Source organism: Phascolarctos cinereus, unplaced genomic scaffold (genome assembly GCF_003287225.1).
Source record: "Phascolarctos cinereus isolate Bilbo 61053 unplaced genomic scaffold, phaCin_HiC Scaffold_4;HRSCAF=312, whole genome shotgun sequence".
NCBI classification, from domain to species: Eukaryota; Metazoa; Chordata; class Mammalia; order Diprotodontia; family Phascolarctidae; genus Phascolarctos; species Phascolarctos cinereus.
The window spans coordinates 167,300,634-167,314,612 of NW_027555847.1; positions in this window are offsets into that span (position 1 = coordinate 167,300,634).

Here is a 13,979-nt window from a genome sequence, read left to right on the forward strand (position 1 = left end):
CTGGGATATTTTTAAAATGATCTTTAGTCCCATGAGTTGAGATAAAAGGTTAAGTTAATGAGAGAACTTCATTAACTCAGTTCCTGTTCCCTAAATGGTCCAGTTACTCAGGTTTTGCCTGTAGCTGAGGGACTTGGAAGAACTTGAAAGACTAGCTATGAAAAGAAGCAAAGCCCTCCTGAGTTCTCCTCTGCCCTCTGGGTACATAGTCTGTCATGAAGATAGCTTATCTGTAATTACTTGTAATAAGTAAGAACTTATATTAAATACCAAGATCTTCCCTCTTGGTTTTTACATAATACTTTGTTTTACATTCCTCTAATGAACTAAATGTTCTGCCTTTGTTTGTGCTTTATCATTCTACTAGAGTATACATTTCATGAAAGAAGGATCTGTGTCTTATCAAATTTTCTGTTTACCCCAGTGCCTAGTAGGATGCTCACAAGAGATACTTTTAAAATGTATTATGAATGCTCATTTACCTCCCATTTGAACTTAGGATTTCTTGAATATGGTGGGTTTTGGTTGGATTGAACAGTGTTTTGAAAGACATTTTGTGGGTTTAATGATTTTAGCTTGAGGGAGTTAAGAGCTTACGAAGTTTGAGCCAGTCACAAATTTTTCAAGTTCAACATGAGTTTGTTACAATAACAATAATAATATATCTGCAGAACACTTTATCATTACAAAATACTTTCCCATCTGTTATCTTATTTGATGTTACAAATGATCTGGTGAAGTGTGCAGGGAATCAATAGCTATATTTTATAAATATAGAAACTGAGGCTCTAAGAGGCTAAGTGACATTTTTAAGGTGACACAGCTAGTTAATAGCAAAGCTGAGATACAAGTTCAGCTCGTCCAACTTCTTATCCAGAGCACTGTGCCAATGTTCCCTCACTTTAACTAGATTCCATTCCATTCAATTAAAAACACACACACACACATATTATATTCACAGTTGGCTATGTGTGTGGCTAGTGGATAGAGAGCTGGCCTGGGAGTCAAGAAGACTTGTGTTCAAGTCTTAAGTTGAGATGTACTAGCTGTGGGATTCTAGGCAAGTCTCTGAGTCTTTGAGTGTTCAGAGCAAGGCTCTAAATTGTAAAGCAGTTGTTGATTTGCATTGGTAGAGGGATTTTTATCATCAGGAATTCTCTACATCAATGAAATCTGTTAAAAAGTGAGCAAGGCATTATGTTTAATACTGAAGAAGATATGAAGATAAAGTAAAACGTGGTCCCTGCCCTCATATAGTTTATAATTATCATGTAAGGAATGGAGAAGGTAGGTTAGATATATAAATAACGATTAAGATCGTAGCATGAGCACAAGAGAGATACAAAGTACTATATGTCTTCTGAGGAAGGAAAGGTTATTTGTGAATGGGTAAGTGAGAGTGGCATTAGAGTTAAGTCTTAAGCACTGGACAGTATTTCAAAAGGTTAATAGATGGTTAGAGGGGCATTCCAGGTCCACAGAATAGCATAAGGAAAGATAAAGGCATCAAAGCACAAGAAAATGAGAAATCTAGTTTGGCAGAATTGTAGGGTGTGTAGGATATAGCTGAAAAGGTAGGCTAATGTCAAATTGCAAAGACCTTGAATAGAAAGCTAAAGAAACTGGACCATAGTTGAGGAGTCTGGACAACAGAGAGCTATGGACAGATTTTGACTGGGGTTGGGATTGCCTGACTTAGATCTTTGCATAAGTATGTTCATTCTTCCAGCCCATTTCCTGACTTCAGACTTTATATTAGGTCTAAGCTCTATGCATTTTGGAGGGAATGTCTGGGCTGTGTTTGTATCCTCTTTGGCCCTGTTGCTACTTTTTGGGGGTATTGATTGTGTTTTTCTTCTGGGATCTCAGGGACAGTTCAGGCTGTGGACCTACATGTTTTCAGTGTTCCCAAAGCAGTTTGAGGGCAGAGACATTGTTAACCTCTTCTTATGAGCTCTGCAAGTTCCTGACTTGTTGGCTCTGAGCAACACACCTATAGGCTTTTTCCTATAGGTGCACAGTAGACTACTGTTTAGCCATTTAGAAAGCCCTGCAGGTTCAGAACGACAGAACTGTAAGTTCTCTTTTGGTCTGTCGTTCTTGCCCTAGTTATTACATCACAGGCTTCAGATCTGGCTGGGGGCTAGAACAGATACTCTGCCCTGCTCCTGGGATCAGAAAGAAACAGGTGCTGCTTATTTCTGAATTTATAGTGTAGGGCCCATAACCTCTTATTACCCTGGACCACCACCCCTAGGCGTAGTTTCCCTCCTTAGTCTACAGTGGATTTGTGTGACCTGGAAATAGGTAGTGAGCAACAGTGTTGCCAGTTAACACCTCTTCCTGCTCCCTGCACAAAATCAGATTCTTTTGTGTAGGTCTGGGACTTCTTATTGTTCAATTGCATAGCCACTGCCCTTATTTAGACCTAAGCCAGATAGCTCTGCAATACCAATCCACAGCGTCCATAGACCTTCCCATGTTGATCTATCTGGTGTGGAACAATTACTCACTGTGATTTTTATTTCTTTATCAGGACTTGGTTTCTTGATCTTTATAAAGGAATTGTGAAGGAGTGCTTTATTATACTTCTTCCTGCTACTTTATCATATTTGATTGGAATCCCTTTCTACTTCTGTTCCTAGACTTGCCTTCAATTCCCTTCTATCATATGGATACTTAGGGTAGATCATTAGACCCTAGTGCTTATAAAGTTAAGGTTGTGACTCTGATCTCCATAGGAGCACATACATCTGGCAGATTATATGCAGTCCTATTCATTATACCCCATGAAAGACATACTATAGCTTTGGTAGGATCTAGAGAAAAGCAATTTCATTCATCAGAGTGAAGGGCAGACTAAAAGGATGAAGGCTCTGTATTAGGGACAGACAGGCTGAGTATGATGAAAGTTTATAAAATCTTGAAGCCTGCAGATTGGGGCAACACAGACATGTTCCCTAAATCCCAGAGTATTCACCCTAGGTATCTTTCTCTTCTCAACTGAAGATAGAAGAAAGCAGTTTTAATACAATTAGAAAATCATGTCATTTATACTATAGGTGGCAAGTTATAATAATAAGATAATAATCATATTAGCCCAAGAAGTCATACAATCAGAAATTGAAGTATGTTCAATGTGATTCAGTTCAGTTCAGTTCAATTCAATTAAATGAGCATTTATTAAGTGCCAACTTTGTGCAACATATTATCTTAGGCCTTGGGGATACAAAGACAAAAATGAAATATTCCCTTCTCCCAGAGAGCTTACTTACATTCTATTGGGGGAATATAGTAGGTATACAGATATGGAAATATGAAATATGTACAATGTAAATTCAAAGTAATTTGGGGGTAGGGAAGAATGCTAGCAATTGGAGAAGAAGGGAGGGGATCCAAGAAGGTCAATGTAGAAAGCGGCATTTGAGGGAAAGAGGAAAGTAAAGTAGATAGGAATAAACATTTATATAGTGCCTACTATGTGCTAAACACTTTTTGTGAATATTATCTTATTTTTTCCTCATAACAACTCTGGGAGATAAATGCTGTTATTATCCCCAGTTTACAGAGGAAACTGAGTCAAACAGAGGGCTTTTTTTTTTTTGACTTGCATAGGGTCACTCAACTAGAAAATGTCTGAGACTGAATTTGTACTTAGGTCTTCCTGACTCCAGGTCTAGTGTTCTATCTACTGCTCTACCCAGCTGTTTGAGCTGGGTCTTAATGAGAGTTAGGGGTTCTCAGAGGTAGAGATGAGGAGAGAGAACATTTCAGGCATAGGGGAATAGCCTGTGCTATGGCATGGAGGTGGGATATAGAATATTTTTTATGTTCAAATCCGGTCTGAGACCAAACACTTGACACTTACTAGCTGTGTGACCCTGGGCAAATCACGTAACCCCAATTGCCTAAAAAACCCCAACAAACTTGCTTATGGGATGCCGCAAGTAGGCTAGTTTGACTTTATGAAAGACTCTGATAAGAAGCAAAACAAAAATAAAGTCTAGAGATTGAGGACATAGATGTTTAAGATGTATCCCTGACCTTTGGGAATGATGTAATTCAGGATAACAACTGTATCATTGCTTGGTGCCACTTTCTGAGGCAGAATCCTGGGCTGCATGAATATTGGTCTGACTCAGAATATACACCTTGTGGGCCAGTCAAGTTCCTCTTGACAACAGGCTACATTCCATACCCACATTACAGAATATCCCAATTGCATGCATTCCATTGGTCATAAGAGGTACCTGGTAATGGAATGTAGCCAGTTTATTGCTAGTCTACCCTTGCTACTGGGGAAGTTGCTTAAAATGTCTAATGGGTCAATAACATTATTTTTGTGTATGAAGGCTGGTACAAGTCAGTTGCTATCATTGGATTATCTTCTACTTGGCTCACATCTTTGGAAACCACTCCTTCAGCCATGTCTTGTATTGAAATCTGTCATATAGCAGACATTCTAACCCAAGGCTTCTTCTTCTTCTTCTTCTTCTTTCTTCTTCTTCTTCTTCTTCTTCTTCTTCTTCTTCTTCTTCAGGCAATTGGGGTTAAGTGACTTGCTCAGGTCCTCCTGACTTCAGGGCTGGTGCTCTATCCACTGTGCCACCTAGCTGCCCCCCGCAACTGAAGGTTTCTTAAACTTTTTCTACTTGATTCCTTTTCATGTTTCAGCAGTGTTCATTGTTGTGTGGCCTGAGGACATGTGCAGTGTAAAGTGCACATGCTGTATGTTCAGAACCAAGGCTGCAGTGAAGTTGTGTGATGCAACACAGGCGAACACTGCCAGAAATGCCTTGGATTCATTACGTGTTTGATTTTTAATTAATTTTTGGTGTTTATGTGTTCAGAAGCCTTTTACTGTGGCCAAATTTTTTGAGACCCCATGAAGTTGTGACCCACAGTTTAAGAAGCACTGTACTCTCTCTGCAGGCATTTTCTATTTGTACTGCAGATATTTTACCACCATCCTGCATGGATACCTCCAGAGAAGGGTGTTTCTGGTATTTCTCTTTGGTTTCATCTTGGCCTTCCTCATGTGTGCTACTATCAAAGAAGTGGTGGACTGTGAGTTAAGATTTATACAGTCTAGCTGTTAGGTTAGGTTAGGTTTGGGTAGGGTGACTTTATGAATGTATCAAGAAATAAGAGTGAATCCATTGTCATTTCTAAGTGGTGGCCATAGCCAAATTCAGCACTGTGATGAAGTGGGTAGGGCTGTCATATTGTTTAGGACTTGGGGACCTGGAACACTGCCCTGCCAGAGGTTTTGTGGCTTTAGAGTAGAGGTTGGCAAACTTTTTAAGGGGGCCTGCCAAAATTTTATGCACTCCCTTGAGAGCATTGTATGTATATATCTTCCCACCCCCATGCATATATCTATGGCCTCCTTCTACCACCTCAGCTGCTATGCCCAGAACAAACCTTATGTGCTGGCAGCCTCCTTTTGTAAAGTCTCAACCCCACCACCTGTCATGTGGCTATTATTGTTGCATTCTTTTGGGCCTTGAAGGCTTTCCATATGGAAATAAACATCTCTTAAGCCAAGGCAAATTCTCTTGGAAAGTAATTGATCACCTTAAGCTGTCAGTAGCCAACAAGTCTTTGATCAGTTATGACTTTAGCAAGAACTAGTTGGCAGCCAGCTGAGAATAAGAATAGACTATAAAACAGTTATTTGGGAGGGATTAGGAAAGCCAGGAGAGGACATCGGGAGGGGATGGGGGCACTAAAGAGGATATGTAGGGGTGCTAGAGACAAACTTCACTTCCTTATAAATTCTGGATGGTTGGTCCATCATAATTTAGGCCACAGGGCCTTCGAAGGATAATCTTATTCCTGGTTGTACATGGTTAACTTATGAGAAGAGCAAATACATCATGTCAGCAGGAAGCTAGATGCCAGAATTGAAATCCAGCCCATACACCTGCTAGCAGACTATTCCCTGAATTCTATTGTCAGGATCTGGTGTGAAGCCACTTAGATTCAGCACATCTGCCTGGATAAAAAACCCTTAGTGTGGCTTCTATTTTTGCTTCTTGCCTTGCTGCCTTTGGCAGCTCAGTGGAAATTAAAAGGCTATTTGCAATGACTAATGTTGCTAATTCTGATCAAACAAATGAAAATTCATCCATTGCCATATTGGAGACCCACTAGGGAAGAGATTAACACATCATTTGTGGTAATTTCTATGACAGTCTGATGAAAACAAAAAAGACATTAAAATTGGTTTCAATTCAAACTGCTGTTAGTTAAACTGCTTCCCTTAAACTATCCCATTCTGCATGGTACAATAGTGCACACTGTTCCCGGGATGCTTGCTGCAGGCTTATTAGCAGTGACAAGAGATCTCAATAAGTTGGCTGGCGGATTAGCCTTAGAAACTTTGGAGTCTGATTTGAATTCATCCTTTCAAGATTTCCCACAGCATTCTTTTCAAACTCCAGAAGTTTATTTTTGCTCTGGCTTGCTCCAAAAGTGTATTTGGGTAAAGTGTGTTACAAAGGAAAGAATGGAAAAGAAGGAATCAAGGCCTGAGTTCTAATGTCTTAGACAAGTCAGGTCCCTTCTCTGTGCCTCTTCTGTATAAAGAGGGCAAGAAAAGACAACGTCTAAGTCCTGAATGTTCAGTGTTTCATAATTAGTGTTCATTTTCTACTTTTCTCTCGTATCTGAAGCCCTCCTAGAAAGACATTTGTCAGTTAATAGGATTTCTCTGCTTCCTCTTCTTCTCCTGCCCTGACTTTTCTTGTGATTTCACTTTTTTTTTATCATTTTTCCTTACACAGCCAATTTTTCTGCTACTCTTGTTTCTCAGTTATGCTTGATCCCCTTTTTTTGGCTTCTTCTTTTTGTGCAGGGATTCTGAATGTAGGGTCCATGAACTTGTTTGTGGTTTTAAATATTCTGATAAATGTAGTTCAATATAGCTGTTTTACTTTGTAATTCTATGCATTTTAGCTTCTGCATTTAAAAACATAATTCTGAGAAAGGATCTTAGGGCTTCACCAGATTGCCAAGGGGGTCCATGGCATGAAAAATATTTTACAGCCCCTGACTTAAACCCAGATCATTGCAATGACCAATCACAATTCTAGAGTAGTCATGATGGAGCATGATTACTGCCCCCTCCAAGACACAGGTGATGGATTCAGAGTACAGACTGAGAACATTTTTTGGGGAGGGTGGGAATGGGGAGCATGATCAATGTAGGAATTTGTTTTGCTTGGTTATGTGTTTGTAACAGGAGTTTTGTTTTTCTTGCCTTCTCATTGGGGGTGGAGAGGACATGGAAGGGAGAGAAGGTAGATTTTTATTAGGAAAAAAATTAATTTTTCAAAAAAAGAGGACCTGTTTTAGTGCTTTACCTTCTTTGAACTGCTTCTCCTTATTCTCTGCCCCAATTCTTCCAGATGTGCTTATAATAAATCTTTTTTCTGGGATCATAGATTTAAAGCTGGAAAGGGTCCCTGAGGCCATCCAACCCTCTCATTTTATACCTGAGTAAAATTAGGCACAAGGAAGTTATGACTTACCTATGGTCACACAGCTAATAAGTGCTTAAAATGAGATTTGAACTTAGGTCTTCCTGACTCCAAATCCAGTACCTTATTCACCATACCAATCCATCTTGGTCTGGGAAATGTATTCTCTTGGTCTAAGACCTCAGTACCTTGGTCTGAAGGTCACTAAGTTTAAGCTTCTATCCATCTCTCCTTTCTACCCCCTGCCAGTTTGTAAGCAGCGGTATCTTCGCCTGGTCCACAGCACAGCTTTATTCAAATGCTCTGTCAGCAGCTTGCAGGGATGTAGGACAATCACATCCCAATGTGGCATAGGAAAGTGAAGGAGCCCCACTGTCACCTGGCAAGAACACCTGCCAGGAATTCTACTCTGGAGAGGGGTTATAATTACCCGTAGAGTATTTTGTGGAGGTCCCAACAGCAGGAGGCTGCTAGTGATTTGAGACTACGCCCCCTCCCCTGGTCCCAATCATTGTGCAGAGGCGGGTTATGGAATAGAGCAGTGAAAGTTTCAGAGAGATTTGGAGAGCCATCTTTGACTGGGTGTGCTGAGGTGAGCCGAGTGATATCAGGGAGGGCTTGACTCCTATCTGAATGTGCTCAGGGGTTTTGTACAGTGCAATCAGACACCAAGACCCTATGTCTCATTCTATGTTCTTTTGGGATGGAGGGCTCTGGGTATTGTTCTAATTGTGAGACCTATGGGAGCAGTCAGAGTTGCATCTTGGTCAGTATAAATACTAGTAATGAAATGAGTTGTTCACCACAGATTGGTTCCCAGCCATTGGATGATGCCTTAGAGGCAGGGATGTGCTGGAGTCAGCTCTAAGCACCTGGAGAGTCAATTATTTGCTTTTCAGTGTGAGCATTTATGCCTCAGAAACCTAAAAATGCTACAGATCAGGGTCTGATTTATTGTTTTGTTGATTAGACTTAAGTAAGAGATTAAAAAAAATGTCAGTAATGCAGATTAAACTTAAAAGAGAGTCCTGTGAACATTTTTCCAGTACAGCTTGCTTAGGGACAACCTAATCCGATCACCTTGTTTTACAGATAAGGAAAATGAAGTCCAGAAGGGAAACTGACGTCCAAGTAAGTAGCTGAAGTAGGATTTGAATGCAAGTCTTCTGACTCCGAATCCAACACTATTTTCTCCTGTATTCTATTGTCCTGTAGCAGAAGGGGAAGAGAGTAAGCCATTCTATAGCACCTACTATGCACTTTTATAAACATTTCATTTGAACCTCACAACATTCCTGCAAGATTTCAGACTTTGAAATACATTTTGTTTTATACTAAACTAGTGGTCAAGTTAACATGCCTTTTTTGGGGGGAGAGGCTGGCTTCCTAATCTTTATTAGTTCAGACTGATTTTTAAGGTGCCTGTTCTTTCAGGCCTCATGTATTAACAAAAGTGGATTCATTATGGAGAATGGCTCAGGGGGTATTCCTATGCGTGAGGAGGGTCTGTGGGTGGTAAGGGGGTTAGATAGAGCTTGAGGAGGATGGACTCTAAATAGTTAACCCTCCTTTAATTTGTTGAAGTAATTTCTTTGGTTCTCTTTTTTTGGGAGGATACCATAAAAGTATTTTTATTTTGAATTCTTTCTTCATTTTAATGATGCTAATCTATCCATTTAACATTCATGCATTTCATATGTAGTTCCCTCGGTGTTTAAGTGTTCCACTTCAGCTAAATTGGCTTTACTTAAGCATTAGGTGAGGAGTGCTTACATGGAAATACAATTTAGTGACATTTTTGAAGAAAGCTGATGGGACTGCTACATAGCAGGAGTAGACAAAGAGGACAATAAGGATGAGTTTAACATATACAATTGGCTTATGTCTCCCTCGGAGACCTGAAAACAATGCTGATATTAATCAGGATGATTCAACTTAGTCTTTATGTAAATGTGCAAGTAGTAAACCACCAGATTGCCAGCTTTGGGATCCTGGAAAAAATCTGAAGGATCTCTTTGGAGAATTCCTTTAGGGATCCTGGTGAAGGAAGGAGGAGCAGAGCTGGCTATCCAGGTGGTAGATTTTTTCTCTTCTGGTTAAATGCTCTGAACAGTACTCAGGAATGGGAAAAGGAATACTAGACATATCCTGTTTCAGCGGAAAAAGGGTTGGACGTGGAAATAGAAGACCTGGATTCAAATGATCTCTCATCCACTTAACCACCTGTGCAACCTTGGACAAGGCATTTCATTTCTTCATCTGTAAACATGAAGGAGTTGGACCAAGTAACCTTTAAAGTCCCTTTTAACTCTAAATGTATGAGCTTTTGAGCTGTTAGAGCTGGAAGGCACTATCTTTCATTTATTAGAAGAGGATGCCAAATTTCCTTCCCATAGCCTGTTGGCAACAGAGCTGTTTAATTGATGACTTGGAGAGAGTCCTTTGTATGGAGCAAACTATTTCACTTTCTTGATCATCATTAAAAAAAATGTTGTTTACAAACATTCTAATATATATGCATATACATGTGTATATATGTATATATGTGTATCTATATATATTTGCATGTGCATATGTACATGTATGTATATGTGTATACATCTTTGAAAACTCTAAGGTGCTAAATAAATGTGAGCTGTTATTGTTATATTTGACCAGACCTATAATTTCATCAGTATGGGGATCTCTGGGTAAGAAATTTCTTCTACCATTGTAAATCAGCTCTTTGTAACTAATAGTCTTTGAGAGTTGCCTAGAACACCTAGAGGTTAAGTGATTTTCTCAGGGTCATACAGCTAGTATATGGCAGAGGTGAAACTTGAACCTGGGTCTTTCTGACTCCAACGTTATTTCTAGCCTCTCTGTCATGCTGGCTCATTTTTATTATATGAAATCATACTTGAACATACATAGAAAACTGCTGAATGATACCAATACATATTTTAATTTCCTTTTGTATTTTCCCCCCTCCATTTCAATATAGTAGAGGTGACCTTATTATAGCATATGTTTTGACCCTGTATGGGGGTGAGGAGGGGGTTTTAGACCCTGACTAAAGGGCACACCTAACCAGAGGCTTCTGGTTGCTTGCACACGTCCTTCATTTGTGTGAGGGTGGAGGTGTGGGGGAGCCAAAAGGAGAAACAGCTCATGAAAAATTAGTATTTCTCTCTTGTATTTATTAACTAATTATTATATTAGCACCAAAGATTTTTCCCTTTTCTATTTCCTCATCCAGAAACCAACCAGTGTGGGAAATCTCTCTTAAAGATTTACCCAGGCCAAGATCTAATCAGACAATAAAAGAAATTCTAAGTTTGGGCTAATGGGCATATTCATGTGTATAGTGTTTGCTCAGACAGATCTGGGAAAGTGTTGATTCTCCCTACTGTCAAAAAAGGTGATATGGAAATTGATGGCTCTTTGATCAAGATTTGAGTGACCTAAGTCATGTGCCCTAAAACCTTCATTTTAATATAAGTCATCTCCCATTGTGTTAACCAGAGTTTATTGGCACCCTCAGGAGCACCTGCTCTTTGAAGGGCATATAAATGGTAAGCCACTGCCATGATGGGTCTTTGTAAGAGAGACTGCCAAATGACCATCCTTTCATTAATAACATGTTGACCTGATTAATAAAACAATTAAATTACCCTGAAACTATGTCTTTCAGAATTTTTAATCACCAGACTTCTGTTTTTGGCTTTCATCTTTCTCTTTTGAACTTGTGGTTTGGGAACCAAGACAGCTCTCCCTTGGACTTCCTTTGGATTGGAAGGACTTCCCCCTAACTCCAGCAACTGTGGAGGCTACTTCTACATGACACCAAGAACGTGCCCTTGTCTAGGTGAGTCTGAGTCTAAGCCTGGATCTCAAGGCTCTGGAGGCCTCTTCTTTTCCTGAACACAGGTGATCAACGAGCAATCATGAGAGATGGACCTTTCCAGACTGGTAGATACTTACTTAGAAATTTAGGTGTTTTTGGGTTTTTCAGTTGGCACTGGCTATTATAATTCTTCTCAGAGGACAAAGATGACTATTTGAAGAAGTATGAGCCCAGGGCATGACTTTGGCTTACCAGAAGAATTTGAAAGTGTATTTTGGACCTTGAAGAGCTTAGGTGAAGGTGAAAGCCTGTTCTATAGTCTCACAGGTGGTTTCAAGTTTTAATGTTTTAAGTATTAATCTCCCCAGGAGTGTATTAATAGGAGTTATGGGTTACTGTTTCATGTTTAAGTTTTTGTCAGTGTGGCCTTGTGAGTCTTTTGTGTTTTAAGCATTTCTTTCATATGGAAGAAATAAATAGCTACCCTATACCTGACTTACTATGGATATCAGGTCCTTTTTTATTTTTTTTTCTTTTTGGTGAGGCAATCGGGGTTAAGTGACTTGCCCAGGGTCACAGAGCTAGTAAGTGTCAAGTATCTGAGACCACATTTGAACTCAGGTATTCCTGATTCCAAAGCCAGAGCTCTATCCACTGTGCCACCTAACTGCCCCTATTAGGGCGTTTTCAAGTAAAGATCCTGGAGCTGACACCTTTTATGGAGATCCTGGACTGAGCTAACTGTATGCTTTAAGCGATTGTACATTGAAGTTTGATGAGCCAGAAACAACAAGAAAGGCACTGATCTCTCTCTTTAGAGGTCAGGCTCCTCCAGGACTGAACCCAGTCCAGGTGAGCCCAGAGTTGGTGTCCTTTAGTAGGTAAAGACTACAGAGAGGAGAGGGTACCATGTCCCTCTGAACTAGCAGGTCCTTGTTTACATTGAAGTAAAATGATTAATAACAATTTTCCAATGGTCATATCTTCTATAAAATTTAACTGATTTCTGTTTGACTACACTTATTTGTTTTGAGGGTTTTTTTTTCCTTTTTTTTTCTTACCAAGGTTGGGGAGATAGGGAATTTTCTTTTTTTTTTTTGTGATTGGGGTTAAATGACTTGCCTAGGGTCACACAGCTAGTAAGTGTCAAGTGTCTGGTCTGAGACCGAATTTGAACTCAGGTCCTCCTGACCCCAGGGCCAGTGCTCTATCCATTGTACCACCTAGCTGCCCCAAAATTTTCATGAATTAAAAAACAAAAACAAAATTAGATTAAAAAAAAGCTGAAGAGATTTCAGTGGAATCTGTTCTGTAGGTTGAGGTTTGAATCATAGAGTCGAATTAGTGTTGGAAGAGACCTCAGTGGTCATCTAGGCGGAGCTTCTTACACTTTTGCCACTGGAGACCCCTTTTTGCATTTTGGAAGCTTTGGGTTGGTGTTACTTGGCCTGAGGGCAAGTGCAGTGCAAAGTATGCATGCTTTGTGTTCAGAACCAAGGCTGAAATGAGGTTGCATTGATGCAACACAAGCAAGTGTTGCCAGAAACACCTCAGATTCATTGTGCGTTCGATTATCGATTAGTTTTTGGTTGTTGTGTGTTCAGAAACCTTTTATTGTTGCCAAATTTTTGAGACCCCATATGGGGACACAGCCCACAGTTTAAGAAGCACTGATCTAGGGCAACCCTACCCAGTCCAGCTTCTCCTGGAAAGCCTCCAATAAGGAGGAGACTATCACCTCAAAAAGCAGGCCACTTGATTTTTGGACAACTCTAATCGTTAGGGAATTTTCCCTTAATTGTGCCTAAATTTGCATCATTGAAATTTCCATTCATTTTTCCTAGTTTTGCCCTCTGAGACTGGACATAACCATTCTAGTCCTTCTCCTACGTGACTGTTTTTCATGTACGTAAGAGAGGTGATGGCACCAAATGAAGTCTTAATTTTGCTAATTGTGGTCAAATAGTTTGAGAATTGGAAATTCGTGTTGGCCATATATTCAATTGAACAGAATACTCTATTTTTGAACCATTCTGGATAAATACAATATACTATTAATTAATTTCAAAGGTCTACTCTTCTTGTGCTTTTTAGTAACATAGTTTCTCCTCTGAATTCTAGAGGATTTTTTGCTGTCTCCACTTTGCAGATGAGAATATTGAGGATAAGAGCAGATAAAGTCAATTCAACTCATTTCTTCAAAAGACACTGCTAGGTACTCTGGGGAGAACAAAGATAAATAAGACATGGTTCTTGCTTTCAAGGAGCCACTAGAGGAAATGAGACGTGTCTGAAAATAATATGATAGAATATGATCAATGGTATAGGAGAGACCCATGTGAAATATTATGGGAGGATAGAAAAGGGAGATAACATGTCTTTCTGGTGGGAATGTTTCATGGAAGAATGGGCATTTGAAACCGTTTTGAGGAATGAAGAGAATTATGACCAGCACAGATGGAAAGGAAGCCATAGTGTGAGCAAAGACCCAGAGATGGGGAAACACGTAGTGTGTTTCATAGAAGGATCACCAGTCCAGTTTTGCCAGTTTTTTGTCTGTGTGAAAGAGAGTATTGAAAGATAAGACTAGGAAGGAAAATTGAGGATGGATTGTGGAAGATAAAGACCCTAAGCAGTTCAGATTTAATTTTTTAGGCCACATAAAGCCA